We start from the raw sequence: 16,105 nt of genomic DNA, 5'->3' as shown, positions 1-16,105 counted from the left end.
CAGCAGTGCTCACCACACTATAGCCCTGGCAAAGGAAAGAAAGATAAGATAAAATGTAGTGGAGGTAACAAACCCCAGTGACTTAATCTGGTTAACTTCTCCTTTAGAGAAGATCTTTTTTCTTATTCTTCTACTATTGCAGAAAATCCTTAAATCTTGGCTAAAGGGGGAAATTACAATTTAATGCTTAAATGTATAATTCTTTACAAACCTCTTGACAAAGAAGGACAGCCAAAAGGATCAGACTCTGCTGTGTCCTTTGGTTGCAGTTTCTGTACTGATACATACTGTGTCAGTAGTTAAATATTCCTATAATATAGAAAAGAGTAATTGAGCTTTACGCCTATCACTGTGATTTCATTCCTCTAGAGTACTTGAATCAAGCACATATATAATTGAAGTAAAGGAATAGTATTTTACCCTAAATGTCTGTGTGTGTTTGTGATTATTGGGATGTACAGTTACTTCACAACAAATTTAAAGCTGTCTAAAAATCTATCTTATGTTTCAGACCAATAAACATTACTTGAATGTATTGTGCAACCTACCAACAAGTACATTTGTTTTCTCACCTTTTTCAAAGACAGCAGCGTCTTCAGAGTTTTCTGTCTTCAGGAAATACAATTCAATTTCTATTTTCCTGTCTGTTCTGAGGAACAATTACAATTCAGCCTGGGGATATGCTTAAATGCCTATCCCTGTGCATAACAGGCACACCCCTGATGTACTGAAGTAACAGGATCTGGAAACTAGGTGAGGTCTAATTAGATGATTACACTGTCTTACCAGTAATTTTCTCTATTTGTTGTTCATGTGTTTTTTTTTATCAATGCACATCTTTCATTTCATAACTGTTATATTATTGGATATGAAACAGCCATGTCTGCAGGAAGCAAATGACAATATGATATACGACTGCTGTTTTAATTAATAGCAGTGAATTTGCCACACTTGATTATTACTTTCTCTTAAAAATTATTGTAGTAAACTTGTGCCATACATCCAGCGCTTCATGGTGTAAGCCTTGTCACCAAACTACATGAATTACAGTATAAACCACAAAACAAGGTAAATTGCACCACAGGAAGTCAAGTGGGATATTATTTAATTACTACACCCAAAAAATAAAAAATATAGATTTAAATATTATTTTACTGTGTTAAACTTATCTAAGCATTGGCTGTTTTATCTGATTTGTTGTTTTCTCTCATGCTGTTTTATTACACCCCTCATTGTATTTACTATGTAGTAGGTATTACTGCATAACACACTTAGCTTTCTCCCACATTTTTTTACTTATACTGTATGTTTATTAATAATTGATACAATGCTGTCCATCAGTCCATCCATATTCAGACCCACTAAGTCCAATGTGTCCTAATGATTATCCACTGATAATTTGTGGTGCAGGAAATCTTTTGCAAGAATCTATGGATTTTAGGGCAAGCTAAAAAAGTAAAACAATGGAAATTTTAACATTTGGTTGTGTATTCTGTAACTCTTCAATTGTAGGTTTTTATTTAGTGCAAAGTACCATTTAAATGGTTTGTTGTTAGCGGTCATGTAAGAGGCTGAGAAATTAGTTCACGCTTTTGTTTTCAGTCAGCTAGATTACTGTAACGCACTCCTCTCAGGACTATCCAAAAAAGATATTAATCGATTGCAACTAGTGTAGAATTCAGCTGCTAAAATCTTAACTAGTAAAAGAAAATCCGAAAACATCTCTCCAGTTTTGATGTCACTACACTGGTTACCTGTGTCATTTAGAACTGACTTTAAGATACTGCTTATGGTTTATAAAGCCTTAAATAATCTCGCTCCATCCCATATTTCAGAATGTCTTTCACCTTACACTCCTAATCGTAACCTTATATCTTCAAATGAGTTTTTATAATTCCAAGCGCTGAACTTAAAATAGAAATCTGCCAGGCTAATACACTAGAACACTAAAAAACTGCAAATAACACATTATTTTAATATAGCTTTCTCATAGCTTCATTTTAGCATAAACCTGAAACTCTGTTATGCATTTGATTACCATTATCATTCATGGTGGCTCCGAAATCCGTGCTAGCCCATACTTTCTCTGCTGTTCTTTTTCCGGTTTTCTGTGGTGGCGATCTTTGCCATCACCACCTGATCAAAGCAGCATGATGTCTCTACATTGATGGATTAAAGGCCGGAAGTCCACATGACCATCATCATCAAGTTCTTCCATGTGAACCCTGAATACCATGAGGACTGATTGAGGTCATTTATGTTAGGTAGAATGCCTAAAGGGGGCTGGGCGGTCTCCTGGCCTCAGAACCCCTGCAGATTTTTTTTTTCCAACTGTCTGGAATTTTTTTTGTTTTTTTCTGTCCTCCCTGGCCATTGGACCTTATTTGTATTCTATATTAATTAATATTGCCTAATTTTATTTTTTAATATGTTTTGTCTTTTCTCTCTTTCTTCATCCTGTAAAGTACTTTGAGCTACATCATTTGTATGATTTGTATGCTATACTGTATAAATAAATGTTGTTGTTAAAGGGCATTGTTAGAAAAAACATAAAACAAACAAAAACAAATATAATTGATGAAAAATTTGTTTTCAAACTGTCATCCAGTCAATTCTCAACATAAAAACTGTATTCATTTCTTTTACTCTGATTTAAGCCTAGAGATTGCGAACACAAATAAAACTGCTGCTATGTCTCTTATATAACATGGTGATAAGAACTACACACAGTGCTGCACATGTGGTCTCATTAGTGTATAAAATAGTCTAAGCATAACATCTCTCTATTTATATCCAACAGTTTTTATGATGTAACTTAGCAGTTTATTTGCCTTTTCAATCACTTTTGCACATTGCTTAGCTGATGAAAGCAATATGTCAACATAAACCCCTAAATCCTTTTCAGAGATTTCTTCCCCTAGGGCAGTGCCTTCCACCTTTTATTTGTAACTGATGCTTTTGTTGCCCATGTGTAGCACTTTGCACTTTTTTACATTAAACTGCATTATTTAAGTATTTGACCTGTTCTGAAGCATGTCCCTGTCTTTTAAATATTATTTTTACTGCCTCTTTAGTGTTTGCCATTCCTCCAATTTCAGTTTTAACTACAAATTATACAAGTTTATTAACAATTCCAGAATCCAGGTCATTAATATAAACCAGAAGAAGTAATGGTCCAAGGACAGACCCCTGAGTAACTCTACTAATGACCTCACTCCCGGCTCTTATCTAGTAATCATAGTTATAGGTACTTTTCTAATTTATTTTTTATTATAGTTTCCATAATTTTGCAAGTTATATAAGTCAGACTTATTGGTCTGTAATTATCACAATAAATTTTATCTCCCTTCTTGAAGATTAGTGTCATATTTTCATCTTTGTAATCAACTTTGTAATCTCCTTTTTCAAGCAGCAGATCAGATATGCCTAATACATGTTTATAAATTACATCTTTAATTTCTTTCAATACAACTTATAACATCTCATCAGGTCCCGTTTTTTATTAATCTTCTTTAATTCTGGTATAGTTAGTAAATTTATCAAATTTGCAAATGAAGCTAAAATTGGAGGGATGGCAGACACTGAGGAGGCAGCAAAAAAAAATCAAAAAGACCTGGACAACCATTAGAACTGGGCGACCACCTGGAAAATGCAGTTTAATGTAGAAAAGTGCAAAGTACTACACATGAGAAAAAGAAACATCAATTATGAATACAAAATGGGAGACAGTGTCATACTGGAAGTAACCTCTGAAAAGGATTTAGGGGTTTATGTTGATGCAGCATTTGCATCAACTAAGCAATGCATAGAAGTGTTTAAAAAGGCAAATAAAACAAAGAAAATGTTAGATTATATCATAAAAAACTGTTGAATATAAGTAAAGGGATGTTTTGCTCAAACTATATAATGAACTGGCAGGACCACATCTGGAGTACTGTGAGCAGTTCTGGTCACCACGGTACAAGAAAGACATAGTAGCACTTGAAACTGTGCAGAGGAGAGCAACCAAATTCATCCTAGGACTCAAGGACATGCCCTACACTGACAGATTCAGGGAATTAATCCTGTTTAGTCTCAAACATAATCTGGACATAATCTAGGTATTTAAAATCCTCAAAGACATTGATAAAGTAGATCTAGCAATATTCCTTGAGTTTAAGAGTGAATCAGTGGAAATTAAGGTGAAGTGCATATAAGACTGAAGCCAGGAAGCACTTCTTTATACAAAGAGTTATGGGATTCAGGAACAAACTATTGAGACATGCATTTGAAGCAGAAACCATGACAATCTTAATAAAAAATCTCCTTTCCCTTCTTGACTATCTTTTCTGAAGCATGTATAGCCACTAATAATATACTGTATTTCAGTCTTTCACTCTCATTTCTCTCAGTCCCAAGTCAATAGGTTGCTTCTAATTCATACATTTTCTTCTCGCATTAAGGACTAAACATTTTAAAAGAGGAAGGTGCTCCTTGTGTTTTGGTTGAGTCTTTGTAATATTTTATTTATTTAGTTATTTTCTGTTTAGTTGATTAATTTTGTATTCATAACACAGTATCTCAAGATGTTTAAATCTTCGTAACTGTGTGAAAAGATGCACTTCAATTATAAAAACATATGCAGTAAACAAAAAGTAGCCTCCAAAAATTTTTTTATACACGGATTTAAGAACAACTTAAAGTCATTCTGTCATGCAATATCCAAATGTTCCTATTAGCATAATGTTTCCAAAAAAGGATTCAGAATTTGATAGTCGGTGTGTGGCTTCTGTCAATTGCACTACTTGGCAACTTCACAGTCCTGTGTGTGAAGAAATACTTCCGAATGTCTAAACAAAATTAAGACTTTACTGAGGTCTTAGTTTACTCCTATGTTATTGTTAAAAAACTTATTTGAAAGTAACAACTGGCATCAACTGTACTTACTTCCATTTATGATTTACAGTACTCTGTTTACTTAAGTTGAAAAGACAAAGATCCTTCAGTCTTCCTTCTGGGTTATGCTTCTCAGTTTTGGAATTTGTCTGTTTGCTCTCCTCTGAATTTACTCTAAGGCTGCTTAATTGTTCTTGTAGTATGGAGACCAAAACTTCACTCAGTATTTCAGATATAGTCTGATACATAATGTATATGGTTTAAAATGTGTGGACAATGTCAGGTTTACATGTATGATATGCTGTTTTAATATTTTTAATTGACTAACAATAATTACATTAAGGTAAGTCAAAATTATATTTTATACATCTATATATACTTTTGACTAGTTCAACTAGTGAATATTCAAATTTGAGACCATTTCAATATGCATGAGACTAGTCATAATTCAAATCTGAGACATTTACCATATGTTTTTGATTAGTCAAAAATGAGAATTATAGATACCTATAATTCAGCCTCAGAGTGCAAATTAGAGATGACTATTAAGTATTTTGAGACATGTACAACCAAACGTTCAATTCTATAATCTGCAATTTTATATACAGTTAAATTTCACCTCACAAAAATTGTGTTATAGATATATTTCAAATATAATTATATTGTATGTATACATTTTGTGCCCTGATGAGGCAAAATGTAAATACGAATATCTGAAACTGAAAGCTTTATAGAAGTCAATAGGAAAAAAAACTGTTTTTTTACTAGTCAGTGTGTAATTAAAAATATCTGTAATTCACATTATGATTAGTGAAGATCAGGTTTGAGATGTGCTAGCTATGAAATAGAATTTATGTTCAACTTGACATTTATCTATTGTATCTTGAAGAAAGAACTAGCACAGAGTCAATAGAACTAGCAAGTTTTTCATCCTGCTATTTCTTCAAGTTACCAAAAATGTTGTGTTGAATTCAAGCCTTTATGGCAGTTTATCATTTAAGCCGTTCTTTCACGATTCAGATTGCTCATAGTGAAATTATATTATTTTTTTTTACTTTTTATATGGGTGGCATGTTTTTTGGCTTTTACCTTTTCTGAAAATGTTGAATACTTATTCAGTTAAATAAGTACAATACCCAAAATTATATATTTTTATATCCTCACTACCTCATGTAGTTTGTAGAGATAGCCAAAAAAAAAAAAATAATAATGTTTCCATGCAGAAACATTTTTCTGATGCAATAGAGCATCTATGTTGCCATACACTTAACAACAGCGAAAAATATCAAAATCATCCATGACAAAAAAATGTCACATTGCTTGCGTTGCATAATCCATATGGGAAGTTTTCCAGTCGTATGTTCACAGTGAGGCATTACGCAGGTGTATTGATGTTGGAAAAAAGGTGCTTTTGATGCTCCACTGTTGCCCACATCCATATTAGATACACAGTCCTTGAATCTCACACACTGCCAGACAGTCTATTATCCAGGGCACCATAAGCTCATGCACCTGCGTATCTGTGAGCTTAACCCCTCACAGAGATGGCTGGACTATACTGAAGGCACTGAAGAAATCAAAAACCACAATTCTCACAGTGCTGCCTGTATTTTCCAGGTAGGAAAAAGCTTTGTGAAGCAGATAGGTAATAGCATCCTCCACTCAAGTGCATCTGTCCATCCCCGTCTCCATCCTTTGGACCAGACCCAGCCTGCTTCTCCCTTACCTGGATGAGCTTAGTTAATTTTTGGTACACAAAATTATGTATGTATGGTATGGGAATGGATAGCAAAAGTGTATTGTGAATAAGGCCGCCATAACTTGTAATTAATTAATAATTCTTTCCATAGGATTAACGCTTCAGTATCCTTAGATTCCTTTTCTGCAGGGCTTTTCAGAAACGCACAGTATATACTGTATTATATCCTGATTACATTCTTCTTTCACATTTTTTTCTATTAATTTAAATAAAAATGTATTTTTTGCCAACTTGTAAACATAAACATGTTACAAGAATCAGAATGAAGTTGCCACTTCACTAGAAACCTTTTCAAATATCCAGCAATGAGAGCAAGAACATTAATTATAACATTGTTTCCTGGTTGTAAATTCCCTGGCAGGCTTTACTCACCTATTACTTGTTGAAAGAGAAAGAATTCTTGGGTCACAAATCAAAGTAATTTATGAATACAAATGCTATTTGTATATTTTAAGTGGGACTCATTTCAGGTTTTTACTAAAAGCATTTATTACATACATAAGGCAATCTAAAATATAGATCCTAAGGAAGCCTTAGATACAATAGCATTAGCTTCACTAAAAATAAAACTGATTAGAGCACAAAGAAACTCACCCTAGCACTCTTAAGTTACATACACTTTATATATAATTAAAGGCAGTGAGTGTTGTATGTGTACTGAACAGAGGGCAGCTTGGAGATGGTAATATTAAGTGCCGTCTTCACCACCTTCTGCAGTGCACCCTCTTGAACTCAGTAGATACTGTACCATACCAGGATGTGGACCATCTAATGAAGATGAATTTGAATCACTGGAAAAAAACCCATGCATACACACAGAGACTGTGTAAATTCTAAATAAACAAAGACTGAGCATGGGGTATGAAACCTGGACAATGGATTCATGCAGTTACAGTGCTAATAACTACAGTGTACTGCACTGTCAATCAAAATAATTAGCACAGTTATTAAAAACGAATATTAATAGCATCATCAGCAGTGCCAACAAGAGTTGTGCTAATATAATATGTCTTTAGTCTTGATTTAAAATCTGAGACCAATACAGCCTATGAAATATTAGCCGGTTGGTGATTCCAGAGTGTGATGGCCATATAGGCCATGACTAAAAACTTTAAGGAACTGTAGTTCATGCGTCTATAATAAACACTCTAGAGTATAGGCATTAATACAATCTGAGTTAAAGGTGAACAAAATAACTTTATACAATGAAAGGAAAATCTTAAAGTTGGCTCTAAACTTAATAGTAAATAGGTATTCTGATTAAACATCTTAATTCTTGTCGTGATCCTTGCTGCAATGCTTTGTATTACAGGTTAAGTAGACAACTAATTATTTGAACAGTTTTTCAAAATCTTGCAGAAACTACCTTACTCAAAGAAATTTGATATAACAAAGCATTTCAAATGCTTTGTATTATAAAAATTCATATTTTTATAATACAGTACATTTTCCAAACAATTTAAATAAGCTATACTGTACTTTTATATTGCTTAGACATTGATTATAATTTACTTTTCAAATAGGGTTTATAATAATTTTCATTATAAATTTTTACGTGTTAAGTTTTAAATTAAATTGTTTTTTTTTCCCCCTTAAGGTAAATTCAGTACTATTCTGGAACTAACATAGCATTTTTAGTATATATTGCCACTTGGAGAAATCATAAACGATGATAGGTTGTAATTTATATTAGGGACACACTGAACCTCACTCAAATATACACTTTCTGATATCCATTTTTCTGAATCATTAATCAGTATTTTACTTTACAGTATTTTACTGAGAAAACTACAAGTATATAAGGCACAAGGGTACATTTGTCTCAATGGCCAAGTCTTTAAAGACCCAAACTCTAATCGAGAAATAATTTTGGGTACTGCTTATTATTCATTTACTGTTTCACTTCATGTTCTTGCATTTTTGGATCTGTTTTGAGGTTTTCTTTTATTCAATAATGCAGTTCCAGTGTTAGAATTGTGAAATTTTATATGGATCCAATTATGATATTTTTTTAATCATTTCAAACACCATTTTAGTTGTTAAGGGTATCACTATTTTTGTCCACCCATTGCTGGGTCACTTCAGTGGTTGCTAGGGTTGAGGTTTGGAGGTTGTGGCTCCAACGTTCATCACACAACAGGTTAAAAGGTCAGCCTTATGTATTCATCCTCATCCTAGTTTACAGATTAACAAAAGTTTTTTTGTTAATTTTTCTTATCTCTCTAAAACTAAATTTTCAAAAAGCTTTGTTCTTGTTTTCAAATTACACTTGTATTTTGACTTTGATTTTTTGATTCTTGTTTTAGCTTAGGTTGTAGGGTGGTAGATTTCTCAGCTTTTGACTCTTTTTTTGGTATTGACTGCATCTCTGCTCCTGGTTACTTTTCATAGTCTTGCTGGTCATCTAGCATAATACATGTGCATTAGTGTAGGTTCAATAGGTGGCCCAAACTGAAATTACACCTTACTTCCTGTAACATCTAGGCTTAATTGGTTGTAACTGAGCAGATGCATGTCAGTTAGTACATATTTCACTCCTGCTTCGACCCTGTTACTAACACTTGGGCAGCAGCAGTCTCTCTTTCACCCCTACAGAATACACAACCTTGTGACCATAGAACATTAGAACACTCTAGACGAGAACAGGCCATTCAGCCCAACAAAGCTTGCCAGTCCTATCCACTTATTTCTTCCAAGAAAACATCAAGTCGAGTTTTGAAAGTCCCTAACGTCTTACTGTCTACCACACTACTTGGTAACTTATTCCAAGTGTTTATCATTCTTTGTGTAAAGAAAAACGTCCTAATGTTTGTGCGAAATTTACAAGTTTCCAACTGTGTCCCTGTGTTCTTGATGAACTCATTTTAAAATAATGGTCTCGATCCATTGTACTAATTCCCTTCATAATTTTAAACACTTCAATCATGTCACCTCTTAATCTTCCTTTGCTTAAAAGACTAATAGACATTAGATGAAGAGCAAAGAGACTTGAGTTTAAATTTATACTGTCAAACTTTATGACAAAAATGTATGAAAATTGTCCATAATCTTACACTGAAAGCAAAATATGTTTTGTAATGGCTTATCCCCCAGTTCCAGTTGTACTTTCAAAAGATGTACAGTAGTTAACATGGCAAAGAACATTATTAGCTGGAACATTTTGATACTGACATCTTTTGCTTACATATACGCAGTATATATTCTTACATGTGTAAGTGTATGAGGTTGTGTTTCCAAAAAACATACGTGTCAGAAGAGATCATCCACCTAAAACTAAGTATATTCGGGCCAGCCAGTACTTGGATTGGAAACCATCTAGGAAAAGCTTGGGTTACTGGAAGAGGTGTTGGTAAAGCCAGCAGGGGCCACCTACCCTCTGGTCTGTGTATTGATCCCAGTTCCCTAGTGTAGTGATAGGGACACTGTGCTGTAAGCAACAATATTGTTATGTCTATGAGGCCAGCCTTTAAATTCTACAGAGAGAAAAAGAGGGGCAGCAATTTAAACTGAATTTCACTCTAGGATATGAAACTAGCAAATGTCCAAAATGCTTTCTGTAGAATTGTTTACAATTCTTGAGTGTGTTTTTTTTTTGATGAACGCCTCTACCTGCTATTCTCAAGTTTCACAAGGCAAACTGTTTCTATAGAAACCAGAATTTACCTATTTCAAGTTCAACTAGCTGGGACTGCCTCCAGGCTTTAATAAGCCCTGGGCATTGTGAGTTGAACAAAAAGAAAATAGGTCATCCTGAGGGCAGGGCGGAGTAAAAGGCGGGGTCCTAACAGTCTGTAGTCTTCATTTCACTTTTTATTGGCAAAATGAAAAAATCTTTTCACAGTTAATGTCGTAACACATATAAAATATTAATAACCTGTTTATTGACTTTTCCTTTGAAAAAAAGGAAACAATAAACTTGGAGATTTAAGATTCATTTAAACTTGTAGCCCATAAAATTTTATGATGTGGAACCATCTAGATACAGTCTTAAATATACTGTGGAGACAGCAAGAACCTATTTGTGTTAGAGACTCCCATTCCTAATATGTGGGTATCTAAAGCAGAGTTTATACATGGATGAAAGAAATATCTTTGTAATGTTGAGAGAGGACTATGTTCCTTTTGTTGGTTCACTTCTGTTTTTTTTTTAACTTAGTTCCTTTTGGGTTTGCATTGCTACAGTATGTTTTTGCACTATGACAGATGATAACAGGCTGTATTTTTGTTCCTTTTCAGATAAACCAAGACCATCTCAGAGAACTGTCAGTTTGGTATGTTTAAAGTAAATATGGAAATAGAGTGTGTGTATTCTGAATATACATGTTATTTTTAAAAAGAAAATGACCTACATTTATATCTGATAAGCCCTTTTTAAAGCACATTTGAAACAGCCCTTAGAGTTCTTTTTCAAAAACACCAGAAGTACTAGGGTGTTGTACCATGTTAGCCATTATGGATGTGGTAAGAAGTTAAGCAAAATGACGCCTTTTATTGGCTAACTAGAAAGATTACAATATGCAACCTTTTGTGGCAACTCAGGCCCCTCCTTCAGGCAAGATAATTCAAATTCTCCAACACATGATTAATTTAATTTAATTTTGTACACATTCCTCAATTGTTTACTTAAAAATAATAGGGGGCACTATCCTCCTGCCATCTCTCTACACTCAAGAAAAATGCCAAGAAGTCATAGGTATATCAGACTCTTTGTATTTATTATAACAAGGAAGTACAGGGACAAATAAAAGGAACACAAACCTTTAAAGACACAAAAAAACAGAATCTGTTGTCGCACTATGCATTCCCGAGTAGGCTTAAAATGTCTCTCCCTCTATCTCTTTCTCACCCCCAATCTCTCTCTTCCTCACAGGTTCCGCGCAACATGTCATAACCCCAGTTGTTTTCCTGGCCCGAGTTTTCTGGATTGTAGTGGTTTTAAACCTCTTTTCAGCCAAAACTAGTATTACTTCCTTGCTCAGGAATATACTCTCTTTGGCTATGAGAAGGCCAGTTTAGATTTTTTACAGCACATTCAGTCCTTCCTGTTCACTTTGAAGGCCAACATTCCTGTAATCCTGTGTGAAGATAATGTGCTGCATCATACTGTAGAAGTTCGTCTTTCTGGCTTTGTGCTAATATGTTTTGATCAGTAAGTCTGTGGTCCTTTTCCCAGATCTATATTTGCTTCTTCACAATACATAATAGCCATATAAAAGAATAGAAGTAATAGTGTTGAAGATCACCCACAACCTCAAAAGCAACTTAACCAGTCAGATGTATGCAAATGGAAAGTATTGACTTCAGAAGCAAGTTCACAGGAACCCGTACATTTTGCAAAAAGTGCTGTAGAATTTATACCAGGCCAAACCTAACCCATTTTTTCTACTTTCTACTTTGTCTAGTAGAGACAACATAGATTAATGCTCTAACATTCTGGTGTTAATTGTTCTCAGCACTGAAAATGGGGAATTGACTAGGTATGTGGGTCTATAAATATTTGTATTGACTGGGTGTAGTATGGACTAGGACCTCAGGATTGCAGAAGCCTTTCACATGATGAGTGATAAGTATATGATTGAGAGTTAGGAAATCTTGTTGCCTGAGGCTTTTGAAAGATTCCCCTTTCACAATAGTATGAAATACTTGTCTAGAACAACTGTATAACAACTGACATATAATGCTGAGTGATGTTTGGCAGATATTCTTCATTTGAACAAGCATCCATCCATCCATCAATCCATTTTCTAACCCGCTGAATCCGAATACAGGGTCACGGGGGTCCGCTGGAGCCAATCCCAGCCAACACAGGGCACAAGGCAGGAACCAATCCTGGGCAGGGTGCCAACCCACCGCAGGACACACACAAACACACCCACACACCAAGCACACACTAGGGCCAATTTAGAATCGCCAATCCACCTAACTCGCATGTCTTTGGACTGTGGGAGGAAACCGGAGTGCCCGGAGGAAACCCACGCAGACACGGGGAGAACATGCAAACTCCACGCAGGGAGGACCTGGGACCTCCTAACTGCGAGTGAACAAGCATGTAAGGTAAAAATAAAAATGAGTAGGCACAAAAATGTGCCCCTGAGTTTCAGAAGATACTAGCACTGACAAGGAGACAGAAAACAATATGAAGTGATTCTAAAAAAAAATTATCAGGCCCTAAACATCATCCTGCAGAAAGATCTACTATGATTTCTTTATAGTGTATCCTGCAAGTACTTGCTTTATTCACCTGGCCCTACATGACCAACACTGAGTATTTGCTTCAACCAACTAACTTCAAATTGACATGTTGAGGAGAACACACAGAAAGTCCAAGTCAACAAAAGTTTGGTGAGATGTAAGAGCAAGTCTTTCTTAGGAGAGAAGCAAAAGAGTTGTAAAAGTCATTAGTGGAGGTGTTATACAGATAAATCTTTTTTAACATATTATTTTATGATTGTGTTTTATAGCTCTACTGGGGTCTATCTGTTACATTTTCACATTTGTTTTGCCTAGATTTTTTATTGTTTACTTTTATATCAGACATCATTATTATCATAAGTTCAGAAATGAAATGCTGTTTCTAGTATGAACCCTGTTGCTTTTTAAATTTTATTTATAAGAAAAGCAGTTGTAAACAATCAAGTTTAATGTTGCTATCTAGGAAAAGTTTTATCTTAAAATTCCCATGCCAAATGCTATTTTTATTCAAAACCCATTGACCTTCGTCGACATGAAGGATGTTGTGTATTGTGCATTCCCAGGTGGTTATGGGATTGATTGTGTCAGCGGCTGATCCAGCTGTTATATGACAGTGGCAATAGGCAAATAAAATTGTAACGAATGAGAACGTAAAATATTGAAGTCTCTCTAGATGACAACTAGCTAAAATAAACCCCAAAATCAAACTCCTTGGGCAAAAACAACCATTTATCTATATAGATGTCCCCAAAAACCCCCAGAGAAAGCAGAAAAAATGTAAAATGTGTAAAATAAAAGCATTACATTTTCTGAATCACTTTTACAAAAATAACATTTATGTTTGATATCAAGAAATGCAACTACTGTACATTTTGCTTACAAGGCTAAATAATACACCGATGCATATTCAAAAAAACGTTTTGCTATACAAAAAATCCTAATAAATGTTGTTAGTACATTTATAAATCAAAATATGAACACCATTGTTTCATACCTCTATACAGTAGACCAACAGGGTATTTAAAGGGCAAAACTAAACAGAAAAGGGTAACAACTACGATATCAACAAGTTTTGTGTGTAGGCTAGAAAATGTAAAGAAAACTGAAAAAAGCCTAATAAGTCATACATGTACAAAATATTTGTAATATTAATAATTTTTTATCATTTATTACCATAAATATACACACATATTTATTACACCTTCACTAAAGAACTGTGGAACTACTCACATTGTCTCAGTAGCCAAAATAATCATTCAATGTATTAATTAAATAACTGGTTATTATATTTCAGTGTTTTTATTCTACCTTTTAAACATGAAAGTTAAACTATGAATTTATTGTTTCAGTTGTTTTCATTATTACTCTTTCATCAGATATTATCATTTAAAAATGTAAAAATTCTTTTAAATAATGAGAGCATTAAAAGGAAAGGTTTCTTTGTTTTTGCTAGAGTTTTCTAGACTTGCTACACTTTTTCTTAAGAGACTCACTCTGATGGAGTCAGAATTTGGCTATTCTAAGAAGAAGCCAATGGCAATTCCAATATTTCTGCTTACTCTGACATCTGTTTTAGGGTTAGGTAGGGGAAAGAAACTCAAGATAGTATTGGAACATCTGGCCTGAAATCTTTGTTTTTGACTGTGATTTTGTTTTAGTGACTTTGTCTTTGTTTTAGTTTTTTGGTTTAACTCTATTGTTTGAACTGCTTTCCTTTCCACCATCTATAAAGTTGCGATTCCCCTTACACATTGTGTATCCTCTCCAGGTTAATTTTCATCAATTAAAACTAATCTCGGAACACCTCTTCTTCCAAGTGTTCATAATAACACAGTAAAGAACACTACTGATTTCTTTAGCAATAGTCAAAATCAGTATTTACTTAGTATTGTACGCAAACAAATCGGGAGCATTCTCACAAAATTGTTGAGGTATGGACACATTCATCAGTGTCTAGGGAAACGTGGGAACTGACAGACTCTCTTCTTTCACCTGCAGCCTGGAGAACTCAACCTCACTGATGTTCCTCTTCACATCTGGAGGTCCCATCTCTTCTATCCCGCAATTCACTTAAAGAACAGAAGTGAGAGAATTTGGCATTCAGACCAGACCTGAAACTGAAGAGTAGGGAGCTGCAACATTACAAAGAAAATCACTGGAAGAAGGCCCAAAAGGAACTTTTCTTTCTTGACAGTTTTCCTTTTTGCATTAAATGGGGTGGCAGTTGGCCCCAAAATTTATTTTTTCCCGCTTGTCTATTCATTTTACAGTATATATTGTACAGTACAGTACAGTTACAAAATGAAGCAACATTCAGAGCAAGGATTTATTTCCATATTAGATTGTCTTTTTCATTTCTGTTTAGATTTTAGTTTGTTTTTTTTGTCACTTTCTGTATAATGGAGGAAATCCCTTTGTTTGGTGAATGTCCAGATGCCTTACTGTACTGTCTGTCATGCTACCTTTCATTACGTTGCAATGTTTGCTTCATAAATTAAATCTGTGCACATCACATTTCCTAGCAACACATCTTGCCTATGACCCAAAATGTTGGCATCCATGATTTGACTGAAAGAAAATATAAAAGGAAAACTTGACATAAAATACTGATGTAATGACATCACTAGATAAATTGTAAAATCATTATGCTTAATAAATGAAATTACAGACTGTTGAAACTCAATTAAAAGAAAAATGAACAGCATAGGAATCATAAATACTTGGATAGAGAAAGGGAGGGTAGAAATGCCAGCAACCATACAACCTGCACTTCAGAGAAAGTCATCCATCTGAAGCTACGGTAAGCATGTTTGGGTCTGGCCAGTACTGGGATAAGAGATCAACCAGGAAAAGCTTGGATTGCTGCTTGGTGAACCCAGCAGGGACACTGCTGTAAAAATGGTGCCGACCTTCGGATAATAAATAAAATTTAGGCCCTAACTCTCTGTGGTAAAAAAGATCCCTGTGCATCCTTTGTAAAGAGTAGGGTATAACCTGAAGTCCTGGCTAAATTGTCCACCACAGCTTGGTCATTTTGGCCACTTGATCATCCCCTGTCTCTAATTGACTAACTGTCTCTCACCACTTCACCACCAAACTGCTAATGTGCGGTGAGTGTACTGGCACAAATTGGCTGTTATCATATCATCAAGGTGGATGCTGTACATTAGTGGGGGCTGAAGTGGATTCCCACTCACATGTATATAAGTGGAAAAAATGTAACATTATTAATATTAAATGTCAGTATAAGTTAAAGTCAATGCACCCTATTTAATTTTG

General features: G+C 34.6%; 1 long non-coding RNA gene across 1 annotated transcript; it reads left to right on the top strand.

The window, feature by feature from the left end:
- Positions 1-674: 674 nt before the first annotated feature.
- On the top strand, positions 675-15,881 carry LOC120527647. The gene is made up of 3 exons (XR_005633390.1): positions 675-753; positions 10,871-10,905; positions 14,825-15,881. It is a non-coding gene; the product is annotated as an uncharacterized LOC120527647 (long non-coding RNA).
- Positions 15,882-16,105: the final 224 nt, after the last annotated feature.

This window comes from Polypterus senegalus, chromosome 4 (genome assembly GCF_016835505.1).
Source record: "Polypterus senegalus isolate Bchr_013 chromosome 4, ASM1683550v1, whole genome shotgun sequence".
Lineage (NCBI taxonomy): Eukaryota > Metazoa > Chordata > Cladistia > Polypteriformes > Polypteridae > Polypterus > Polypterus senegalus.
This window is presented reverse-complemented; position numbering and strand designations above follow the sequence as displayed.